The sequence below is a fragment of the Canis aureus genome, chromosome 3 (assembly GCF_053574225.1).
Source record: "Canis aureus isolate CA01 chromosome 3, VMU_Caureus_v.1.0, whole genome shotgun sequence".
NCBI classification, from domain to species: Eukaryota; Metazoa; Chordata; class Mammalia; order Carnivora; family Canidae; genus Canis; species Canis aureus.
In genome coordinates, this window is record NC_135613.1 from 14,219,529 (window position 1) to 14,234,174 (window position 14,646).

The window sequence follows — 14,646 nt, forward strand, 5'->3', positions numbered from 1 at the left end:
CCTACACATTAGCTCTTAAGCTTAATTCAGGATTCAAAGAGTTTTATATTCATCATAGATAAGAGGATGAGAAGAAGGGAGGGAAGAAGGGAGAAAGGAAGAAAGGAAGGAGGGGAGAAGGGATCTTAGAGGTCTTTTTTTTTTTTTTTTAAAGATTTATTTATTTATTTATTCATAGAGAGAGAGGCAGAGACACAGGCAGAGGGAGAAGCAGGCTCCATGCAGGGAGCCCGACGTGGGACTTGATCCCGGGTCTCCAGGATCATGCCCTAGGTTGCAGGCGGCGCTCTGCGCCACTGGGGCTGCCCGGATCTTAGAGGTCTAAGATGCAGCAACAAATTTAGTTTTTGCTACATATAATTTAGGTGTAGACAAAAATATAATACATTTTTTCCTGTAAAACAAGCAAACTCCATCTTCTTATGTGTTATTTCTATGTATAATATATTTAACAATGATGAAGCCATTATATTGTGACTGTGCTTCAATGTGTTCTTTGTTTTTCCTTGGCTTTAAAATAAATGTTATGCAATTATTTATTTTATTTTACTAACTCAATAGATCCTAATCATTACATATCTAAATACACAAAAATATACTCAAAAGAAATCAAAGCACTGGTAGACCAAAATAACATTAGAGTTCATTCTGTCCATCATCTTCTTTGTGTCTCTGTCTTTTATTTACTGTCTTCCTAAAAGGAAGGAATGAGAAGTAATATTTAGACATGCCCGTGAAAGTGTGTTGTCAGTAATTTTCCCTCATTTCATTTCTGTAACAACTATGTGCAATAGGTATTTTATAGGTGGAGAAATAATGATTCATACAAAATGCTTAGCATTGAGGTTGGATACAGTATCAATACATACAAATGAATAGTATAGTTTTTTAATATACCACTAACAAACAATTAAGAAACACACACATATGTATATTTAAAATATATCATTTATAACTAAAATTGTAGTAGATCTAGAAATAAAATTAAAAGTTTTTCAAGCCTTGTGCATGGATTTTTTTCTTATTTTAGTTTTAATTTTTTTTCATGGATTTTTTAATACTTTGCTGATACACATTAAAGAAAAAGTTAACAAATGCACATGTATCTCATGTTCATAATGGAAGCACCTATCTTCTGAGGATGTCTATATTCTCTCTAAATTGATTAATGGACTTGAGACTTATCCAGTAAAAATCTACAGGAGTTTTCCATGAAATTTGACAAGCTGATTCTAAAGTTTATGTGGAAATACAATGGTTCTAAAAGATGAGTCACGCCTGAACACGAAGATGAATAATAAATAATTTAGAGAGCAAAATTTTAAAAAACAGGGTAGTTAATATAGTCTACCACTGGTGCAGGGGGTTATAAATTGACCAACACAGTAGCATAAAAAGCCTTCAGATGGTGCCAATGAAATTATGGGGAAAAATATGAACTTGCATTTCCTCAAAAGGAAGGACGTATGTTCAATAAAGAACACTTGAAGAAAACTTTTAAGTTCACTACAATCAGAAACATGCAGAATGACTCACTGTGCTGTGCTCATTCAACTAGCAGAAAATAAGAGGGAAAATACCCAGTGTTTGAGAGGATGTAGATCAATGGAATTTATTATTCATTAGTGACAGTAATTTAAATTGGCACTACCATGTTGAAAACTAGTTTTATATTAGCTTATGAATTTGAGCATATGTACATTTATCCATCCATAGTTATATATTGTGTAAAAATTTTACACTTTGCACCAGGAGACATAAAGAAGATAATCCATAGCAACATTTTTATAATTTTAACAAATTAGTATATATTCACATAACAGATAGCAATAAAATAAATGAACTCCCCTACCCAAAGGCAACAGGACAGACTGTCTTCTCCCCCTCCCCCAATGTGGGGCTTGAACTCACGACCCTGAGATCAAGACCTGAGCTGAGTTCAAGAGTCTGACACTTAACTGACTGAGCCACCCAGGTACTCCAATGCAAGTTATTCTTAATATCATACTGTTGCATGGAACATAAAAGCCAGAAGACTTGCAACATGACTTATATCTTCAAAAACAAGTAGAATTTGGGCTAGTTCAGGTGTAGTTCTTATATTAATTACCTAATATCTATTATATTTCTGAAATTGACTCAAAATATAAATGAAATTAAATACAGTCATGTGTGAACTTCTGATGATATGGAATTATGAACCAAAGATTATGATTAATCCCATTCTGTGTAGCTGATAGGAAAGAAATTAGAGATCAGAGAAGTTAATTTATTTGTCTAATGTCATATAAGTGCAGTGTTACAGAGAATGAATTCAGTCAGTGGGATTTAAATCCAGTATCTTTCCACTATACCAACTTGCCACAAAGGAATAGGGATATAGGAAAGAGTAATTCTTTAAGATAGCTTTACACCAAAGTTCTACAATTATAGGAGGTATACATAATGACAACTATTCAGCAGTATAGTAGTTCTCCCCTAATATTTATCTAGCCTCTGTTGAAAATAAGAAAATAGATACAAAAAAATGGAGAGATCAGTACTGACATTTTAAATATTTACAATAAACTGAAAGTACATTTTGTAATGCATTCTTCCACCCACTTCAACTCAGATATCTTTTAAAGCATTTATAACATTTTACCTCATCAGAGCTGAAAGGAGCATTTGAAATAATCTATTCAGATCCTCTTATTCTACAGATAAAGTTCCTAAGGTTACAGTGTTCATAGCTGAATCTGGACTCAAGGTCACTTCTGGTGTCTAAATCCCATGGTGGTTTCTAGCCCTGATCCAGTGACCTGAGGGATTTCCGTCATTCTGGACAGAATAATGCTTTTAGAAGCAGTTTGAGAAAGAGAAAGTGAATGCCAAATATTCTAGTGTATTCCACACAAGGGAGATAGCTCTACCACAAATTTATTATGCTTCTACAAAGTGTAATCTAGGTAGAATTTAGCAGCTGCTCCCACTGAGCTGGCCTCTCTGCTGCTTCAGGTAAAGTTTCTTAAAAGTAGTGAGGATAGAGAAGTAAATCAGTGATCTCTCAGAGTATACAAAAAATGGTGTAACAACGACGAAAATGTTCTTAGTAATTCTTGGAAATGTTTTAAAATGCTTTATTGATGTATTTGAAAAGTGATGCCACTTTGAGAAAACTCAAATTTAATTTCTATATCTTGTCAAAGTTTTTTATTCCTGTTAATAAAAAATAAGCACTTGGAATGTCATCCAGTCCAAGAAACAACTGTCTTTCAAATATTCTTGGCTCCTCTAAAAAGAAAACAAATAAAAACCCTAAAATGTCATGTCTATCTGGAAATCACTCCGCCTGCCCAGATAGTGACTTAGACTCCTGTAGTATCACTTGGATTTCAGTTTATATTTTACCTCCTATGATCTCTCAATTTGTTATACATCCTTCCTAGAATTAGTCTGTATCCATCCCATTTTTTTTTTTTACCTTACTGTAGTACTCATTACAGGAGAACTTGCTTTAGAGTTACTCACATACATGTCCACCATTGTGTTGTGACAGGTGGAGGTAGGTACTATGTCTTACTCAGTGTGCTGGTTATTTGCCATTTTTATCAGAATCCCATTCTTTCCCATCTGTGTCTTCCCTATGTTGTAGGAGGCTGGACAACCGTAGGCTACATTTCCCAGACTCCTATAATTTGTAGTTCCTGTTAGGTTCAGCTAATGAAAGGTAGAAAGAGGGAGAAGATACTCCTTTCTTGAACTTTATCTTAAGAGTAGCAAGGGTGGTGCCAGGAGTCAGGGAGGTTGCAGCAGTAGTACAAGTGCCTGGGAGGGCAGGCAGGTTTCCCATAGCCCTTCTAATACCCATGTAAGAAAGTTCTGTAAAACTCCCTATCTTTGACACTCATAGAATAGTTCTATTTGTTCATGTTTGGAATTAATGCAATGTTTAATCCAAAATAACAAGTAAAAGAAAAATAATTTGGTTGAGAGAGAAACCTTACTAATGAAATATGATTTTTGGTCTGCAGTCACAAGACTTTGTGGGGACACCGAACTCTTAATAGGAAAGCAGTCATTTAAAAAAATGATTATTTATTAAATCAGGCACTGCTCAGCTATCATTTTTGCATAATGCTAGCATAGACACCTCCCCACTCAGAGTCTTACGTCATTTGTAGGTTAGTTCATTGTTGAGTATAAAATGTCAACTATATATATATATATATATATATATATATATATATATATAAAATTATATAATTTATAATATATATATATCCAGCAAATTAAGTGCAAATTTATTTTCAAACTTCAAAAGATAATGCTTTGGGGATCCCTGGGTGGTGCAGCGGTTTGGCGCCTGCCTTTGGCCCAGGGCACGATCCTGGAGACCCGGGATCGAATCCCATGTCGGGCTCCTGGTGCATGGAGCCTGCTTCTCCCTCTGCCTATGTCTCTGCCTCTCTCTCTCTCTCTGTGTGACTATCATAAATAAATTAAAAAAAAAATGATAATGCTTTGAATATCAAAAGATTAAGAGAAGCCCTTGGAAAAATTGATGAAGACCACAAATAGTTTTGTAAAATTTACCTTTCTTGTTCATGTTGTTAAAGTCAGACAGATGCAGGTGATATCTTATGGTGTTGTCAGTTTTGTCAGAAAAATAATGCAAAGATAAAGGAAAAGACTCAGCATGAGTTAGATTATTTGATGGCCACAAATTCTTTCTATCCTCTCTTTACAATGCACCATTGCTATTGCCTTGACACTAAAGTGGAATCTCTTTCTCTAGCCCCTTAAGTCTGAGCTGGACTTGTGACTTGCTTTGTCTTGGCAGTGACACAGTGTGGTGACCTCCAGAGATTAAGCTTTAAGAGGCCTTGCAATTTATGTCCTCATCCTCCTTGATCACTGCCCTGAATTACCCACATAAGGTAGCCAATTTAGCCATGTGGAGGAGAACTGAAATGTTTCATCTGGCACCCAGTCACCAAACATGTGAAAGAGGCCATCTTGGATTTTCTAGTCCAGCTAAACACCAGAAATAGGAGAAATAATAAATCATTATTGTCTTCAGTCATGACATTTTGGGGTGGTTTTTACACAGCCAAATTTTGCTAAAACACAATACTTGCTTTAGTTCTAGATTATATTAATAACTAGCAAGGAGTTGCAATATTTTCAAAATTGTAAAATTGTTCTCATTTTAAAAGATAATGCCCTTTTTCATATAAAACAACAGATAGTTGGCTATTTTACCAATCCAAAATATTTTTATAGACAATTTTATATCATTTGTGGACAGTATTCCATGGATGAATAAATTTTTGTCATTGTCATAAACCTCAATTTCTTTTTTAAATTAATTTTTATTTTTTATTTAAATTTAATTTGCCAACGTATAGTATAACACCCAGTGCTCATCTCATCACATGCCCTCCTTAATGCCTGTCACCCAGCTACCCCATCCCTCCAACCCTCTCTCCTTCTGCAACCCTTTGTTTCCCAGAGTTAGGAGTCTCTCATGGTTTGTCTTCCTCTCTAATTTTTCCTCTTTCAGTTTTTCCACCTTCCCTTATGGTCTCTTTCACTATTTCTTACATTCCATGTACGAGTGAAACCATATGATAATTGTCTTTCTCTGACTGACTTATTTTCCTCAGCATAATACTCTCCAGTTCCATCTACGTCAATGTAAATAGTAATTATTCCTCCTTTCTGATGGCTGAGTAATGTTCCATTCTGTATATATACCACATCTTCTTTATCCTGTCATCTGTCTATGGACCTGTTGGCTCCTTCCACAGTTTATAAACTTCAATTTCCGAAAGACAGTGAATGGGCAAGAGGTATGGGCAGGTTTATATGAGTAATCAAAATATTCATTCTAATACAGTTCACCAAGAAAAAATGACATGTTTAGTAAACAGGCTGGTGATTTTGATAATATATAATACAGTGATATATTTTAAATAGAATATGTGAGTTTCTTAAGATTTTCCTTTTATGTACTTATCAAAAATTAGCAAAGTCATTGGTCAAAGGTACATTTTATTCAAGAATGTGCATCTTTATATTATATATCTCCCTCCTTTTGAGGGAGATCCTGTGACACTGAAATTTTCTTGAAAGTGAGTTAGGTGAAGAGATATTACCTATAAAGAGATAGTACCCAGAATGTGATGTCATTGAAGGGTTGTTAGATCTATAACTATACATTCATATACATGTGTCTATATTTATATGTTATATATGACATACATAGCACATGTATTATATACAACCTATGTATCACAACCTGTGTTTCATAACTTGTAAGAAACACAAAGTTAAGAAAAAGCATAAACACATAAAAGAAAGTTAATAATACCAACCTGACAGTGGATCTGCATTCAATGGCATATGAGTGGAGAACAATAAGCAAGAAAATTTTGATTTCTTAATTTAACCAGGGCATTCAATGAAGTACAGATCTTCCTCAACATAGGATGGGGTATGTTCCAATAAACCTATTGTAAGTTGAAAATATCATTATGTTGAAAATGCATTTCATAAACCTAACCTGACAAATATCATGGCTTAGCTTAGCCTACCTTAAACGTGCTCAGAACATATACATTAGCTTACAGTTGGGCAAAACCTCCTAACTCAAAGCCTATTTTATAATCAAGTGTTGCCTATTCCATGTAATTGAATACTGTACTGAAAATGAAAAATAGTAAGGCTGTATGGGTACATAGTGGTCAGTCTATTGGTTGTTTACCCCATGATCATGTGGTGAACTGGGAGCTGTGGCTTGCTGCCACTGCCCAGTGTCACGGAGAGTGTGAGTCCATATCACTAACCTGGGAACAGATCTAAATTCTAAATCTGAAGTACAGTGTCTACTGAATGAGTATTGCTTTTGCACTATCTACAGTTGAGAAATCATAAGTCTAAACATTGTAAGTTGAAAACTGTGTGTAAAAGAATTTCACAAGGATTTTGTAACTTAAAAAGTCTTACATCATTTTATGGATATTTTTTGCAATAAAAAGAACATGAATATAATGGACTTCAATATTATATTTTTTTAGTGCAAAATGGACCTGGTGTAGTATCATCTGAATATACAGCATGTAACTCAGAGAGGTCAAACCTGACATTCTACCTCACTGCCTCTTACATATATCATACCTATGATATGTGTCTTAAAATCTAAGAGTGAATATATTAAACTTTTGGTTTAGTCTAAACATTTAGTGACAGCAAATATATTTATAATTATTAGATTTGGGGGAAGTTTTTAAAAGCAGTTTCTTGAATTTATTTTTTTAAAACACTTTACTGAAATACAATTGATACACATAAAGCTATATATATGTGATATATACAACTCAAGTTTTCGTGGATTTATTTTTATATTACTGATGATTGGAAACATTTATTAAGCCCTCATTGTATTAAAGAAACTAGGAAATTTCTATTCTCTTTCTATTGAAGTATAATTGACACATCATATTAATTATCCTTATATAATATTCACAACATACCTGGGAGGCAGGTATAAATATCAAGGGTCAGAGAGATTTGGTGTCTTGCTCATGTATATGAAAGGAGTAGAAATTGAGAACTCTTGATCTTGAATTTCTCCTTTTCCCATTTCATTCAACTGGGTCATAGTGCTCTCTGTATTTTAAGTACCATCAATTTTACTCTATTTTTTAGTGTTTCTGGTTTTTCCTTTTATTTCCTTGCATCCAAGCTACTGTATTTTATTTTATTTTATTTTATTTTTTCAAGCTACTGTATTTTAAAATGTGAACTAGAGTATGCACACTAATCTATATAAGAAGACTATTTTATACTTTAGTTACATGCTGTCTTTACTTTTATTTATCACCTAGTAGGAGTATTCAACACACACTACCAAAATACTGTGTATGAATACTCTAGGTGGTTATTTCAGTCAGTAGAGTTCACTTTTTATCCGTAAAGAGCATATAGAGACTTTTTCCCTCTTCTTCCCAGACTTTACAATCTGAAATTTTAGTGCACATAATTTCAAAAAGGTTGGAAGGAAAATTGCTTTTAAATGCTTTTAATGGGGCAGCCCCGGTGGCCAAGCAGTTTAGTGCCGCCTTCGGCTGGGGTGTGATTCTGGAGACCCGGGATCGAGTTCCACATCGGGCTCCCTGCATGGAGCCTGCTTCTCCCTCTACCTCTGTCTCTGTCTCTCTCTCTGTGTGTGTCTGTCATGAATAAATAAATAAATAAATCTTTAAAAAAATAAATGCTTTTAATGGAAAAATTAGGCACTGAAATACTGGCGTATTATAAAAATGTTATTACCCAGTGTTTGCAAACATCGAGAGCAGCACTGTCCAGTATGACTTTCTGCTCTGATGGAAATGTTTTCTATCTGCATTGTCCAAATTGTGGCTAATGTGACAGAGCAAATGACCCTAATGTTAGTTTGGCTAGTGGCTACCATGTTGAAGAGCAGGTCAAAATGAGAGGACTTTACGCCTCCATCCACCTTCTAGGGCTGAACTCCCTGTCCTGTTCAGAAAGCACACAGAATGGGAGCTAGTCTCTTTAAGATAGCCTCTTAAATCCTGCAACTGTACTCTTCCTTTTTCTTGATACTGTAAAGATGGCACCATTACTGTGTTTGCAAAAGTAAGGACCAGTTTGACTTGTAGAAGATTAACCCCAGCTATCCTCCCTCTTCTATTACAGTAGTTTTCTCCCTGCAAGTTGGAGAATTGCTCCCTTAAGGCGCTTTAAGGCACAGCAGCTGCCAGGCATGAAGCTTGCTGTGTGTTGTGGATCTGAAGATCTAGGTAGTGGGTGGATTTGATTTTCCTGGACCTGCCCGAGGCCAAAATTGTTTCTGCTTCATTATTCTGAGAAATGGAAACGTTCCATGAGGCAGTCTAGAGTTCTGCAACATAAATGCTAGTAGATACAAAAAATTTTCAAAGTCCTTATCTACCGAATTCTTTGTGTTCTGCAGTAACTGTGTTCCCTTATGCTTAAATCAGTTCACTATAAAGATATCACAAATCTAAGCATGACATTTTCTAACGTTATGCATCCTACTGGGATAAGCTTTTTTTCTGTTAGACAAGTAAAACTCAGAATGCTGTAGCCACAAGGTTTCCCCAAGACAAACTATATAGGAGGCAAATCTTGGGCACCTACTTATCCTTTCCCCACCACTGTCTACTCTTTATTCTTTTTCTTTTTTGTTCAACCCTCTCGAATCTGGTGATCTTCGACCCTTCCTAAATCATCAGTTCCGAGGAAAAGTGCTGAAGTTCAGATGAGGGTGATCAAAGACAGTCTCACATTTTTTAGAGTACTTGAATTTTAAGCAAGATGTTCTGTTTAAGAAATTGAGCACTATATTTTATGCTAAATATATTTAAAACAATGTCAGAATCACGGATTTTTTTTTCTAGCTCCCGAAGTCTCATCCCAATTTTGTATACCTGTTGTTATTATGTGTAAAGTATGTAATGCTAAGAAGTTGTATAAGAGTACAAAAAAGTAAAATTCATACAACATCTGGCATCCAATCAGTGATTGCCAGGCATGTGAAGAAGCAGAGTGGACACAACCCATAATGAGGAAAATAATATTCTAATATTAGGGCAGCCCCGGTGGCTTACAGGTTTAGTGCCGTCTTCAGCCCGGGGTGTGATCCTGGAGACCCAGGATTGAGTCCCACATCAGGCTCCCCGCGTAGATGTTAGAGTGAGCAGATAAGAACATTAAAATACTTAATATAATTGTATTCCATATGTTCAAAAGATTAAATAATGACAGGGAAGAAATAAAAAAGGATGCAAATTGAAGTTCTTGAGCAAAAAGTTAAGTGCTTAAGATAAAAAATACTCAGAATATAACAGCATAATAAATATGGCTGAACAAGAGACTAGTGAATCTGGAGGCATAGAAATATAAGCTATTAAAAATAAAATACACAGAAATTAAAAATGAAAAGAGCATCTGTGAGTTGCAGGACAACTTCTACTGGCCCAAAATACATGTTATTAGAGTCCCTATAAAAGGTGAGGGGACAAACAAAATTGAAGTAATAATGACCAAAGTTGTCTAAATTTGATGAAAACTATAAAATGTAGATCCATCATGCTCTTATTTGTGGATTGGAAGGCTCAGTGCAGTTACGGTGTCATGTCTTCCCATCTTGGTCTACACAGATGCAACATGATCCCAAATACCAGATAGACTTTCTTGTAGATATTGGCAAACTGATTCTAAAGTTTATACAGAAAGACAAAAAACATAGAATAGCCCACACAATACTAAATAAGAACAGTCAGAACAGACACTCTCCAACTTTAAGACTTACTGTAAAGTCATGGTAATCAAGACAGCATGCTATTAGTTGAAGAATATACAGATTAAGGGAACAGAAGGGAGAGCACAGAAATAGGCCCACGCAAATATATTCAACTAATTTTTGAAAAGGAGCAAAGGCAATTCAATGGGGGGAAAAAGGTAGTCTTCAAACATTTTAACTTCCACAGAAATGGGCTCAATGGGGATCATAAACCTATATATCAGAAGCAAAAATATAAAACTAGTAGAAAATCTTGGAGAAAGTCTAGATCTAGAGTTTGATGAAAAGTCTATAGATGCTATGTCAAACAAGATCCACAGATGGGGAGAAGATATTTGTAAAACATATTTGATTAATAAATTCTATTTAAAATATACAAAACTCTTAAACTCAACACTAAGGAAAAAAAATTCCAATTAAAAAATGGCAAAAGACCTGGACAGATGTCTTACCAAAGAAGATACACGGAGGCAAGTAAGCATTTGCAGTGATGCTCCAGATCATTTGTCATTAGAGAATTGCAAATCAGCACAACAATGCAATATAACTACACTCTTACTAGAATGGCTAAAATCTGAAAAACTGACAATAAAATTGCTGGCAAGGCTATGGACCAACAGGAACTCTCATTCATTGTTGGTAGGAATGCAAAATGACATAGTCACTTTGAAAGACCATTTGGTAGTTTCCTCAAGAGTTAAATATAATCTTACCATATGATCCAGCAATCAATTTGCTGGAGATTTATCCAGATAAGCTTAAAACTTGTGTCCACACAAAACACTGCATGTGAATATTGATAGTAGTTTTATTAATAATGCCCCAAACTGAAAGCAACCAAGAAGTCCTTCAACAGTGAAAGGGTAAACAAAAGTGGGACATCCAGACAATGGAGTATTATTCATCAATAGGAAGAAAGGAGATAATAGGTCATGAAAATCACAGGATAAATCTTAAATGTGAATTGCTAAGTGAGAGAAGCCAGATTGAAAAGGCTACACAATGTTATGATTCCAATTATATAACATTCTTGAAAAGGCAAAACTCTTGATAGTTCCCAGGGAGTTGGAGGAAGAGTAGGAGAGGGTTAAATAGATGAAGCATAGTAGACCTTTGTTAAGAGCAAGAAACCATTTTGTATTATTTATAATTATGTGCACATGACTATGCATTTCTCAGAATCCATAGAAGCCATAGACCCTTTTAGCACAGAGTTAACCTTATTTTGTGCGAATTTAAAAAAAAATCACGTAAGAGGGTAGGATAACCTGGATGGAATGCAAAACATGACAAAACAATTAGCTGTATTGGAAAAGTCCGAAAAATACCTCATTTAAGAGAGGTAAAAAAGGTTCTGAACTAAGTACCTTTGGAAATTAGTAGAGTCTGCAAGACTAAAGGAATAGTACCTAATCACTGTAGTTTAGCTGATAAAGGTGTTTTCCATGGAAGTACTCTATAGTATTTTTTTTTAGATTTATTTATTTATTTATTCATGAGAGACACACAGAGGCAGAGACATAGACAGAAGGAGAAGCAGGCTCCTCACAGGGAACCTGATGTGGTACTTGATCCGGGATCATGCCCTGAGCCTAAGGTGGATGCTCAACCGCTGAGCCATCCCTCCATGGAAGTACTCTAAAGTCATATTGAAATTGAACAGTTAAGTAAATGAGTGTGGATGGGAATCAGACTTCTCACTGTTGGAATGGTATTTTACAAGTAAGAGGGAGAAAGAGCTATAATAACCCACATGGTAATAGATTGAAATTGGGAGATATCACTATGAAATCATATTTAATAGCTTAATATTGATATAATGTTGATAAAAATAAATTTACACAGAAATATAGGTATTTGGAATACACAGGTTAGTATATATATATGTATATGTATATTTCCTTGCTCTTTCAGCAGAGTGGACCTAAAAGTAAGGATACCAGTAGCAATAAGCACACTTAGGACCTAGATCTTGGTTTCTAATAGTCTTCTTTACTAAAAGGAACCAAGGGCTGGGATCCCTGGGTGGCGCAGCGGTTTGGCGCCTGCCTTTGGCCCAGGGCGTGATCCCGGAGACCCGGGATCAAATCCCACATCAGGCTCCCGGTGCATGGAGCCTGCTTCTCCCTCTGCCTGTGTCTCTGCCTCCCTCTCTCTCTCTCTGTAACTATCATAAATAAATAAAAATTAAAAAAAAAATAAAAAAATAAAAGGAACCAAGGGTATTTAAAGAAATAGCTGATTCTGTGACAGGGGCAAGAAATACAGAACATGAGCTTAGAGAATCCTGTGATGCCAGAAATTAAGGAAGTGCTGAAATGTGCACACACAGACACACACACACACAAATACACAAAATGATGTATGTCAAAAAACCCCGCAGTATACAATAGAAAAGGCTACTGATAAAAGATGGAATAGTTTGAGCAACAAAGTAGAGTAGTATTTTATTATGTCATAAATATCCCTGAGTCCATATGATTGATTAAATAAATAAATTGGGAGAATAGATGAATCTGTCATGCAGAAGAATTCCAAGTGGTTTATACAGATACTCTGCTTGCAAGTAGGTGGGGCATAATTCCCCACTCCTGAGTGTGTGCTGCATATAGTGACTTCCTTCCAAAGAGGAAGGAAGAAAGGATGAAAAAGAAGAGGAATCTGACAGTGGGGAAATCAGACACTTTCTCCTCCAAGTGATAGAGACCAACATCATCAATGATATGTCATGTTAATGATACGTACTCTTGATAATAATGCAAGAAAAATGGCACTTCTATAGTCTTCCTCTCAAAAACTCCTAGTTTAATCATGAAGGAAACAACAGACAAACCCACCAGAGGACCATTGTACAAAATAGCCAACCAATATCTTCAAAACAGTTAAAATAATAAAAAACAAGGAAAGTCTGAGTAATTGTCACAGCCAAAAGGATCCTAAGGAGGCATGGATATTAAATATAATATGGTATCCTGGTGTGATCCTAGAGCACAAAGAACATTAGGGAAGGGATCCCTGGGTGGCACAGCGCTTTGGCGCCTGCCTTTGGCCCAGGGCGCGATCCTGGAGACCCGGGATCGAATCCCACATCAGGCTCCCGGTGCATGGAGCCTGCTTCTCCCTCTGCCTATATCTCTGCCTCTCTCTCTCTCTCTCTCTGTGACTATCATAAATAAATTTAAAAAAAAAAAAAAAAAAAAGAACATTAGGGAAAAATGAAGGATATCGGAGTAAGATATGGACTTTTAGTTAATGATAATAGACCAATATTGGTTCATTAATTATAACAAATGTACCAAACTAATGTAAAATGCTAATAATAAGGGAAACTGAGTGTGGAGGGTAAATAGATACTTTCTGTAGTATCTTTGTAATTTTTCTCTAAGTCCAAAATTATTTTTATACTAAAATTTCTTAAATATACTTAATAAATATTCTCAAATTGTTTATTTTAAAAAGGGAAAATTTCAAGTCATTAAAGACCCCATACTCATCATATAATACATAATATTTTAATCAGAGTATCTAAAAATCTTAAATACTTTCTATTGAAAACTAAATTATATTTCATCTAAAATATTGTTAAATAATGTAAACTTTATATATGCATATAATAGATGCATATGTAAAATATATGTATACATAGTGTGTATATATATACACACACATACCTACATTGGATGTAATATAAGCAGTATACATAGTTATATATATATACATATATAATTTGTTTAGGTAGGCAAGAATTACAGATTTTCTTTAATAATATTAAGGAAAAAAGGAAGTAAAGTTGCAGTACCCCATACAAAATGTGCATATTTTTCACATTTTTTTTCTGAAGAGAGCATCCAGTGTTGCCTATAATTTTTATCTTTATTTGCCAATTAAATCTTTATTATGTAAAGGTTGTGTCAGGTGAGATGTTAATAGAAAGAGTGCACTGCTAGAGCTATGGGTGTTTGCAAACTTGCAAAACTCAATATGTGTCTTATCAAAGTCATCACTTACATGATTTGTAACACAGTGATTAAAAGAGAAAATAAAATAGTAGCACTTAGGGCAATAAAAAGTCACTTATGAAAAGTGTATTTATATTACAGAATGTTAAGTCCCTTAACTGAAAATGCAATACAAAATAAAAGTAAATACCATTAATAAAATACTAACTCAATAAAGGTTCAATGACAATAATGAATATTTTTGTATGTTTACTGGTTGTAGCATACAAAACATTGTTTATACTCAATATAAATATATTTGGGAAGGGGTTTTTGGCAAAAATTTTGTTGTCTCATAAGTAGCTGTTCTGA